Source organism: Bidens hawaiensis, unplaced genomic scaffold (genome assembly GCF_021521415.1).
Source record: "Bidens hawaiensis isolate Kalapana, Puna unplaced genomic scaffold, B.hawaiensis_p1.1 tig00019423_1, whole genome shotgun sequence".
Taxonomy (NCBI): domain Eukaryota; kingdom Viridiplantae; phylum Streptophyta; class Magnoliopsida; order Asterales; family Asteraceae; genus Bidens; species Bidens hawaiensis.
This window is the reverse complement of record NW_027492949.1, coordinates 196,153-207,900: the sequence shown is the minus strand read 5'-3', so window position 1 is coordinate 207,900 and position 11,748 is coordinate 196,153.

Here is an 11,748-nt window from a genome sequence, read left to right as displayed (position 1 = left end):
TCCAACACTCAAGCTCACGTCGCAAATGAAGGTGTAGACTGGTCTAAACGTTTATTGGGAAATCAAGCCAACCTTGCTATTGTTGAACTTGTTCAGAAGTTTGAAGATGCTAGCAGCGATAATGTATCTGAAGAAAGTGACACCTAAGATTCGGAAAATGATTCTGATCAGAGTTCATCTGTGCAAACCGAATCTTTTGCATGTATGGAAAAAATTTAATAGGTGTGTCCTAAACCTTCAATCAATGTATCTTAATCTTCAGCTATTGTGACTGAGTGTACTGAATGTGCTGAACTCAAAATCAAACCTGAATCAGCTTTACATCAGAACACTACTCTCATAAAGGATCATTTCATGATCAATGAATGCTATCGACAGAAATCCAAATTACTAGAACAATCTACACTAAAAAATAAAAATCTGTCTGAAAGCAATCATGATCTCAAAGCTTAAGTTCAATGTAAGATAATTGTTGTTGAACAACATTTCAAGGAGATTCTTCGACTCCGAACCTGCATTTCAAACCTAGAAAATGAAGTTTTAGAACTGAAAAAAAAACTGGGAAAATATCGAGATTCCTCATTTCTTTTAAATGAGATTATTGAAGTTAGTAATTCTCAAAAGATAAATGGGAAAGCGGGTTTAGGGTACATCGAGATTCCTCCTCCTTTTAAAGGAGATTACTGTAGCATTCCTGATGCGAAACAATGTCCAGAAATGCCTACTGTTGAATCTGACAATGTTGAACAAAACAAACCAACTTTAGAACCGATTCACATTAAAAGTAAATCAGTGTTTACCACAAATGAATTGGACGGTTCTATTGAGGAGTTGACTGAACCATATGAGATTGTCAAAAACAATAACATACCTGCTAACAATCACATCTTGTGTGAACTCGAGGACTTTGAAAAAGCAGTGTATGGTTCAAAGCCTTCGGGTGATTCATCAAAAACTCCTAAGGTATCCCCTAAAGTACCTAAATCAGATAAACACTCTGTGTCTAATGAGGAGTTAATGAGGTTCACCAATCCTCAACCTGAATCTTCAAGTGGGAAGATTTTTAAGTTAAAAGGATTGTCGAAAGTGTTTTCGGATAAGGAAGTTCCTTTGAATCTTCTAAATCCTGAAATGATTAAAAGTGTCTTTCAAGACAACACGTCAAAAGTTACTGAGCTTGAACAAAGATTTATCAAATCAAAATTTGAGAATGTTCAAGAAAATTCAAATGGTAACAAGTTTAAACCTATAGAATTTGTAAAATCATCCGGTATGGAGAATTTATCAAATTTCACCAATCTGGAGTTTTATCAAAATAAAAAAGGGATTAAAATGTGATGTTCCAAAGAGAGTAACTTTTGAAAAGTCCAAGATTGATATTCCTCAACCTATGCATGAAAGCAAACCAAGAGTTTCACCCGAAAAATCGTTAGACTGACGTTTGTGCTTTACATGTGGTGAACCGGGTCTTGTTTCAAAGAAATGTAAAGCAAAGATTGATGATATCAAGTCGTCATCAACCCAAAAGACTGAAATGAATCAGAATATAAAAGAAAACCAAATTGATGAGTGTGTTATAATGTATTCAAATGTCAATCAAAAGAAAGTCGTTCGGGTTGAATCATCTAATGTATCAAACAAATTCGTTGACTGTGCTCAACCAATTTGCAAAAACATTGATTCGGGAATAATACGTGACGGATACTTAAAGAAGAAAACCAAGAAAACTGTCACCTGTTCTCAAGTACCGAATGCTATTGTTAATTTAAATTTATCTCCAAAAGTATCAAAAAGAGAGCCCAAGACTGAGGCTTGGGCTGCCTTTTTGAACTAATCGTTTTACCTGTTTATGCAGAGTTCATCCAGGTCCGTGTCTAGTCAAAAGTGGATATTGGATAGTGGGTGTTCTCGACATATTACCGGCAACCCGGATCTTCTCAATAACATCAAAGATATTCAGGGGGTTATGTAGCTTTTGTGGGTAATAACGGTGGGATTATTACAAAGGAAGGAAAAGTTTCACACAGAAAAGTGACGTTTGAAAAGGTTAATTATTGTGAAAAGGTGGATCATAATCTGCTGAGCGTTTCACAGATATGTGATAAGAAGTATACCACAGATTTCACAGATACGAAATGTGTTATCCTTCAACCGGGATACACGATTCCTAAAGACATGGTTGTCTTGCGGTCACCTCGATCAAATGATATTTATGTACTTGACATGAGTTGTAATGTAAACGTTTCGCCCTCGGCAACTTGTTTTGTCTCCAAAGCCATGGAGAAAGACTCAATACTTTAGCATCAATGCATGGGACACATTCACATTTGCAAAATGAATCATTTGATCTCTAATGGATTGGTGGATGGTGTAACCCTCAAGAACTTCAAGTTGAATGATCATTGTGTCGCTTGCAAGAAGGGGAAACAAAAGAAGAAGTCATATCCGTATAAATTAATTAACTCGATTGTTACACCACTAGAACGACTTCATATGGATTTGTTTGGTCCTGTGAATCGTGCTAGTATAGCGGGGGATTTTTATTGCTTAGTCGTGATAAATGACTTCTCACGTTATTCTTCGGTGTTATTTATGGGGTCGAAAGATCAGACGCCTTTGTTAATTCAGAACCTTATCACGAAGATCGAATCACTTTACAAACTGAAAGTGAGACGAATTCGTAGTGATAATGGAACTGAGTTCAAGAATAATGTATTGGATTTCTTCTGCATTCAGAAGGGAATTCATCGAGAATTCAGTGTCTGAACTAAAGAATCGTACGTTGATTGAGGCTGTGAGAACGATGCTTACTGATTCTAAGCTACCCGTTAAATTCTGGAACGAAGTTGTGAATACAGCTTGTTACACGCTGAATCGTGTACTAACTGTAAAGAGGTTCAAGAAGATAAGTTACGAGCTTCTGAACAATCGTAAGCCGAACTTAAAGTATTTGGAACCTTTCGGGTGTCCGTGTACTGTATTGGAGAGAGATGCCGGGAAGTTTGATGAAAAGGCTTTTGAGGGATACTTTTTGGGATACAATTCTCCTAAGAAGCGGATCTTCAATATCTCTTCAGGTTGTGTGGAAGAATGGTATCACGTTAATTGCCAAAGTTATACTACTCCTCCAACTGGTACGGGTCCCGATTGGATGTTCGATTACGACAGGTTTTGTAATTCGTTTACGTCAGTGGTTGAAGAAGTACCTGAAGATTTTATTAGGTCTTCTTCGGTTGATGTAGATGACTCTCTTAATGTATCTGAGACATCTCATGATCGTTTAGACTCTTCTGATGATGCTGATTTTGATGATTCATCGTCAGTCCAATTAGATGAAGCTCCAGAAACAAACGAGCCAATTCTTATTGTTGATGACTCACCTGTCTCTTTAGACACAGCGGAGGAAAATATCACCAATCTGGGTGATAACGTATCTGTACCTGCTAATCCTTCCTTAAGGATTCATTCTAATCATCCGTAAGAACAGATAATTGGTGATGTGAACAACGGGGTCTGTACAAGACACCAATTAGATAATGTATGTGATGATAAGGTTGACTGTAACTTATCTCCTACTGAGGATTCGATTGTATGTGCTTATGCGGATTTGCACTCTTCGGGTATCCTTAGTATTGCACGATACACCAGCTTCCTATCACAGATTTAACCGACAAGTGTCACGATGGCACTCAAGGAATCGTCTTGGGTTAAAGCGATGCAGGAGGAGATGCAACAGTTTGTTAAACTAGGTGTATGGGACTTAATTAACAAACCCGACCGTGTGAAAAGGCTATTCTGACAAAATGGGATTTTAAGTGCAAAAAGGATGACCACGGGATAATCGTGAGAAACAAGGCACGATTGGTCGTTTTTGGTTACAATGGCATTGATTACACTGAAGTATATGCTCCTGTGGCACGACTAGAGGCTATACGTATTTTTCTTGCCTATGCAGCCTACAAGAATTTTACGGTTTATCAAATGGATGTGAAATCGGCGTTCTTAAACGGAGCTATTCATGAAGAAGTGTACGTGAAGCAGCCTCCTGGTTTTGAGGATCCTGACTTCCAGAGCGTGTTTATCGATTAAACAAGGCTCTTTATGGTTTACACCAGGCCCCGAGAGCCTAGTACAGCACGTTGGCTGACCATTTGATCGAAAGTGGATTTAAAAGGGGAACTGTGGACTGTACTTTGTTTTACAAGAACGTTGGTGATGATCTGCTCCTCGTCCAAATCTATGTGGACGATATTATTTTTCAGTTCGACAAACGACAGTCTGTGCAAAGATTTCGAGAAGACGATGCAAACCAAATTCGAGATGAGTTCGATGGGAGAGATGAGCTTTTTCTTAGGATTCCAAGTTCACTAGTCTGATTCCGGTAACTTTATCCATCAGACCAAATATGTGACCGATGTCTTGAGCCGTTTCAAGATATCTGACGGCAAGATTCCTTCGACACCTCTTCCCGTGGGCCACAATTTATCACCGGATGAATTGGAGGATACCGTAGATCCAACCCTGTATAGAGCAATAATCGGATCTCTTATGTATTTGACTGTATCTCGACCTGATATCATGTTTGTTGTTTATTTGTGTGCCAGGTAACAATCGAGTCCCCGAGTGACTCATCTGGCGGCAGTAAAGCGCATCTTACATTATCTGAGGGGAAATCCTGACATTGGGTTGTGGTACCCCAAGGACGAAAATTTTGATCTCACCGCTTTTACTGATTCGGACTATGGAGGATGCAAGATCAATTTCAGGTCTACAACAGGGGGTTGTCAGTTCTTAGGAAACTGGCTTGTTTCCTGGCAGTGTAAGAAGCAGACGACGGTCTCAACTTCAACAGCCGAAGCGGAGTATGTGGCGGCCTCGAGTTGCTGCTCACAGGTTCTCTAGATCCAGCAACATTTGCGGGATTACGGTACGAAGTTTCTTACTACTCCTATTTTTATTGACAATTTGGCCACTATTTCTATCACCAAAATCCGGTTCATCATTCGAAAACCAAACACATTTAAATTCATTGTCACTTTATACATGATTGCTTTGAAAAGAAATTGATTTCTATCGATAAAATTCACACGGATTTTCAAAAGGCTGATCTTTATACCAAGGCATTTGATAAACACGTTTTCAATACTTGCTAGGTATAAATGGTTTTAAAAGATTAACATATATTCAACAGCTCGGTTGAATCATTTTTATTTTCATCTTTTTCTTATTTTTTGTTTATTTGTCATTTTTATTGGGAGAAATATATAAAATCCAAAAAGATTGGGATTTTCAGTTTGTACAGAAAAATTAAAAACTCCAAAAACATGCAAAATATTAAAAAATACAAAAATATTGAAAAATGCTCATCAAAATGAGTTTTTGAGCAAAAAGGGAAAATGATAGTAAATTGACGGGGCTGATCTAGTACATGAATAAACTAGATTAAAAATTACCGTAAGGCCAGCAATATAATATGGAAAGATAGGCTTGACAGACTATATAGGAAATGATAAGATTAAAGATAACGAATGCTGAGCCTAGTGGTATAACATCTTGAAAGATTGATACTATATTTGTTTAAAGAAAAGTCAAAAAGTCAAAATGATTACTGTGTGTACATGCGTTCATTTTTGAAGAAAATTATGCTTTGTTTTATCTTTTACTTTGCAAAGAAATTCAACTTTATTTTTTCTTTATTTTTATTCAAATATTGGATCCTCTCCTGCGCGATAAGATTATCCGACCTGAGGGTTAGTATTTGAATATTCTGCTTTATTTTCTTGGTGTTTCGTATAAAATCTTGGACTTTCTCCGCGCGATAATATGGTATTATCCGAGTTGAGAGTTTAGATTTTATGCAACTTCTGCTTATTTTTATCTTTTTATTTTGTTAAAATGGAACCTTATCTGCGTGTAGTAATACCGATCTTAAGGGAAAATTTCAATGTTCTGCTTTATTTTCTTTTTATTATTTTTGCATGAGTCATAATTAATCGAAATTTGAAAAATAAAAGAAAAACGTACATGTGAAATTCACTGTATAAGAGATAGTAATGTTACATCTGATAGATGGGATCCACATAAGGTTCGTGCCTAATTGAACAAAATTAAATCATATTGTAAAGTTACCGAAAAGTCTGTGAAAAGTTTAAGAGGACAATTATATCTGCAATCATCGTTGGGTTATGTGTATAATAACCATCGAAATTGAAGTGTTACTTAGTGATGTTTTCGTCAATATGATTCCCTGCTTAAACTCACAAAAATATGTACTGCTTTGTTAGATGTTAGTTACTTTACTGCTTTACATTTACTTCATTTTATTTTATTTTAAAATTTCCAAAATCCAAAAATATTTTAGCTTTTTCTGCTTTATTTTCGATTTACCGAGATCGCGAATAATCCAAAACAAATAAGAAATTTTGTTACCCCAAATCTAAGTTAATCGTGCTTAAACGTAATTCACAACTGGTATCAGTTGGAGTTTTTAACGTAAAAATCCGTTTAAGTTAAACCTTGCCGATCCATGGATTGATCAGGTATTTTAATGTAAACAATTAAAACCCTAATTGGATTTAATTGATTATTTAAATCATTAAAAAACCCTAATTGGTTTTTAATATTATTTAAATCCTTAATGAAATTTTTGTTTACTTCGCTAAGGATTGTTGGTGATTCGTTAATTGGTTTAACGAATGTAATGCCACTCTTTATTTAAACATAACGAATGAGTCTCTCATTATTTATAATGACATTCGCTTCCGTTGTGCATAACGAATGGAAGACATTCGCTTAAACATTTAACGAATAGAATGATTTTAATGTATCATTCGTAAAGATTTTAACGAATGACTCTAATATTCGTTATAAAGTTGATGAATGGAAGAGTTAATGTAATATTCGTTAAAATTTTAACGAATGGATATCTTATTCGTTCAATATCTTGAACGAATCAGATTGTAACTTAACGAATGAGGCCATTCGTTAGTTCAAATTTGAACTAATGACCTCGATGCGTGTGAAGTTATTGGGGTTTATAATCCCAAGACCAGACGAATGACCTTTCATTTGCATGTTCCTATTTCATCGCCATCCTAAGCAAAACTATTGCAAAATTTTTCCAGAATCCTATACCTGCTTATTATCACAATCGATTAACAACCATATGACATTCATGAACTTTCATCGGTGGTTTTGGGTTAACTGATTAGTTTTATATTCGCATATTAATCGAACAGTTAAACGTCTATTAAACCTCATAATCGACTCAAATTGTGACTGATGATATGTGTCTAGTGCATTAAACTTATTTCCGAACGTTGTCACTAAGGTTAATCGTAACATTTGATAGGAAAATTCAGGTTAATTAGATGATGTTCATAGTTTTTGACTTTAATCAGTCAAATAAATGGTAATTTGACTTATGATTAGTCAAATGAATAATTAACGTATATTCGCAATACATATAACGAATGACAGATCTGATTCGTTAGTTGTTTGGCGAATGAGCATATCAGATTCGTTTATTGTTACCGAATGAATATCTGATTCGCTAAGGTAGCGAATAGATGGTCAATCCAATAACGAATAAGTAGAAGTATAACGACTCAGAGTGATTCGTTAAAGTAATAAGATCATATTCGTATTATAACGAATGATTCAATGTATAAGTATGATTCGTTATTTGTAACGAATGTACTTCATTAACTGGTGAACGAATGTCTCATTCGTTTAATATGTAATAACAAATGAGATGTCTATTCGTTAATCAGTATAGTAGTAATTGAACAGTTTACTAATATTAATGTTTGTTCAAACAGAAATGGCTGAAGAAAATATTCAAAACCCTGTTCCCGAGCAAAATCCTGAGGTTAATCCTGAACAACAACCTCAAGCTCAAGATCAAGCTGCACCTAAACAAGCTCCAGTTCTTTTATCTTGGAACAAAAGCCATAACATATGTGCTTTTCTGGAGACAAACTTTGGAGACTCACCGATCTTCGGGGGCATGATTAATTTCTTAATACGCTCCAGGATTTACAAGGCCATATCTACACGGATTGTTGTTTATCAAAGCATTATCCGAGACTTTTGGAACACCGCCAGACTTAATGAGGTCGAGAATCAGATTGAAGCGGTTATTCAGGATAAACGTGTCGTAATCGATGTTGGAGTTATTCGAGATTCATTGGGGTTCCGTGATACGGTGGATGATGGGTGTGAGTTCGATAAGGATTTGATTAGAGGATTATTTGGACGGGTAAAGTATAATGGTGATTTGGATAAATCAATGTACAACAAAGCAAACTTGTGTGAACATTACAAGTATTTTCTTCACGTGTGGATACATTGTCTCGGTCGACGTAAAGGTGGTTTCTATGAGTGCCGAGTGATGTTACAATCTGCGTTTGTTGCCGTAGTGTTGAATAAACCATTCAATTTCTCTGAATTGGTTTCTTATCACTTGAAGGAGAATCTCACTAGCCGTCACAAGTTCCTTATGTATCTGAGATTTCTGCAGATGATGATAAATGATCTTCAACCTAACTTGATTAAAGATCAAGATGATGTATTGAAGCTGGAGCACATGAATTCAGAAACAATGAGATGATTGAGATCTTATCGAGGTATAGTCTTGAAGATCGACCGAGGTATAAGTGATTGATTGGTCGCCTTGCGAAAATTGATTATGTTGCACCGCCTAATGATCGTTGGGCTCATGATGATTCCGACTCTGGTGGAAATAACGGTGATGATGGTGATGGTGGTCCGGGACCACAAGCTGAGCTAACGTATTAGCAGAAACGTAAGCGTAAGGGGAAAGAACCGATGGTTGATAAGGGTGAGAAACCAAAGAAGCAACGTGTTCGACGTGGTTCGGGAATTGAGATACCAAGTCAACGTTCGAAAGATCAACTCCACCGGTATCTATTTCAGCTCCTGTTCCTACTTCTCCTATGCCTCAAAGGATTCCAAGGTCACCAACTCCGGTTCATATGCCAGTGTCTCCAGTACCTCCATCTATGACTTTGATTACAACTTCAAGAACAGATCCAGTGTTTGGTGATTTACTTCAGATTGTATTGGCTCGTGTCACACCCCGTTAAGAGATTTGGGGAAGCGTAAAACAGAAATGTAACAAACACCTCTGGTATCAACCACATTGTTTATAAAGAACAATACAAACTACTTTACAATATTTACATAGATCTAACTTCATTTACAACTAGGTAATACAAACTAAATTCAACCCGTTAAGAGGCTTTACTTCTTATTAGCACACTTGCATCAATTTACCCAGCATTGATCGCAAGTCAAACACATGGCACATTGACTTTCTAATCCAAACTAGTACCTCAAAAACATGTTCAAACAGGTCAACTACAAATAGTTGGTGAGTTTCACGAGTTTCAAGAAATCAGTTGTACATAAAACAATCACAGTTTGTAAAATACGCAAGTATGTATGTATGTACGTTCACAAATATGTTTGTTTGTATGTTTATGATGTAATTATGCTAAGCTACAGTGAAGCCTTAACAGTCTGTGTAGCGTGCATCTATTTCCCACGCCCAATCAACCACTGTGGCTCTCCTTCCGCCCACAACATGCCCCGGTAGCTATGTCTTACACTACATAGCCTGTTTGTATAAGTATAGTCATGTGCAAACGGCTCTATGTGACACGGCAACCAGGCCGATTCCGTTTGGGTTTGTCAAACCAATAGTACTATTCACAAGCCACTGGCTCGAAGTTAATCACTGTGTTCGTGGGGACTTTCGTGTGTTAGCACTTAGATAATTCCCATCATTAAACAATTCAGAGTATATAGATATGTATCGACATATTTTTCACCCCAAAAGTTCGTAAAAACAGTTTAAAAGTGGGGTCATGAAACTCACGCTTTAACTGGGATTCAGTACAGCGTCGGCTCGGAGTTCGTTTGACTCGTATCACTAGGCCCTGTAATGAATATTGTAATAATATTAATATTTTAATATTATTATAATCATTATACTAGACTGGGCTGTATAGCTAATCTGGGTATAGCTGTTACACCCAGAAAGTGTCCGTAGACATAGATTGTGATGTTGTTCAATGTCTAACATTTAAAACCAAACTTGGCTCAGTTTCCCCGTTTTCCTAGCTGGGCAATGTTGTTCGTTTATGCGTTCAGAAAACAGTTATAGGGATGTAAGCTTGGGTAGATGTGTTGGTTGATAAAATGATTAAGTTTTAAAGAAAGATCACACATTGGGGGTCTGGATTCGCTACGGGGCTCGTTTTCGTTTATTCAGTTTTCTTTTGGAGAAAAACGCGCACAATCTATTCAAATTGTCTGGATTTCTAATAAAAAGTTCGTTTTTACTTAACTAATCTAAAATATAATTTCTGATCACTTTTGATGTTCTAATATTTCAACAGGTTCGTTAATCACGAACTCGTCAGTTTTTAACAGAATTGAATTTGTTTAATCTTTAAATTAGCACAATTAATTATCTGTTAATCCTTAAATTATGAAAATTTAGTCATTTATAAATTAAAATATGTAGAGTTTTATAAAAATATTTCTGGATTTATTTAATGATTTATTAGTTTCTAAAAATTCATTTTATATGCTATATTTAGCCCGAAAATTGTCCCGTTTATACCAAACCAATTACAAAAATTCAAACAAAATTCCTGAGTTAACAAAATATATCCCAAAACAACCTGTAACAATTACAAAAGCTAACAATCATGCCAAATATCCTTTTCGAGCCAAAAACGACTACGAAAACTCGAATAAACGCTAATCCACAAAACATACTTAGGGTTTTCCAAATGACACCAAATTTCATATGTGATCATATTATACAAATTTGAGTTCCCCACAAAATTTCATAATTTTTCAAGCATTTTAAGTATTTTTCCCAAATAAACGTCCCAATTCGGTAATAAATTCTCCAAATATTCTCGGATGGTCGAAAAATTACCAAATTTGGACAGGGACTCAATCATATGGTCCCTGATGTCCCTGAAATATTTTATAACCTAACAATATGCACATCACAATCGAATCCTAAACAGCCTGTATTCGACCAATTCGACGTTACCTTTGCGGTTTTCGCTCGTTTTTGCTCTCTTAATCCAATTTCCGGGTTCATGTGCTTCTAAGTAAGCTAAGTACAGGTCCTATATCACAAAACATGCAAGTTTCATCAACATGGCAGCCTCTTAACTTAGGGTTTCGGCTAGGGTATTAAACCTGACTTTTGAGTCGTAAAAACGCCGTTTAAACCCTCTAATCCGTGTTTATGGCCAAAAAAGAGTATGATTCTGATTCCTAACCATGTGTATGATCAAAATATGTTTTTGGACCATTTTTTAGGTTTTTGCATGGTTAGGAATGATTTTCGGTAATCAAACTATGTTTATATGATATTAAACGAGGTTAAACATGTACAAAATTGATTAAAATAAATCAAATACCTTATGTTTTTTGAATGGTTGTTGAAGAACCGTGGAAATTCCAGAAGTTAGCTGTGTTTTTGATGTAACAAAATATCTTGAGGTTATAATAATAAAAAAGGAAACCCATATGGGGAGTTTTCCACTTATTACGATCGGAAGTCCAAAAAGGGGTCCCTTTGGGCCTTTTTTGGCCCACATGCCTCGTTTCGCGTGGCCGAACGGGAAAAGCCTAGTCCAAATTTATTTTTGGTTCGGTTTTTGGCACAAAAAATATCGGGTACAACAAACAGTGTGA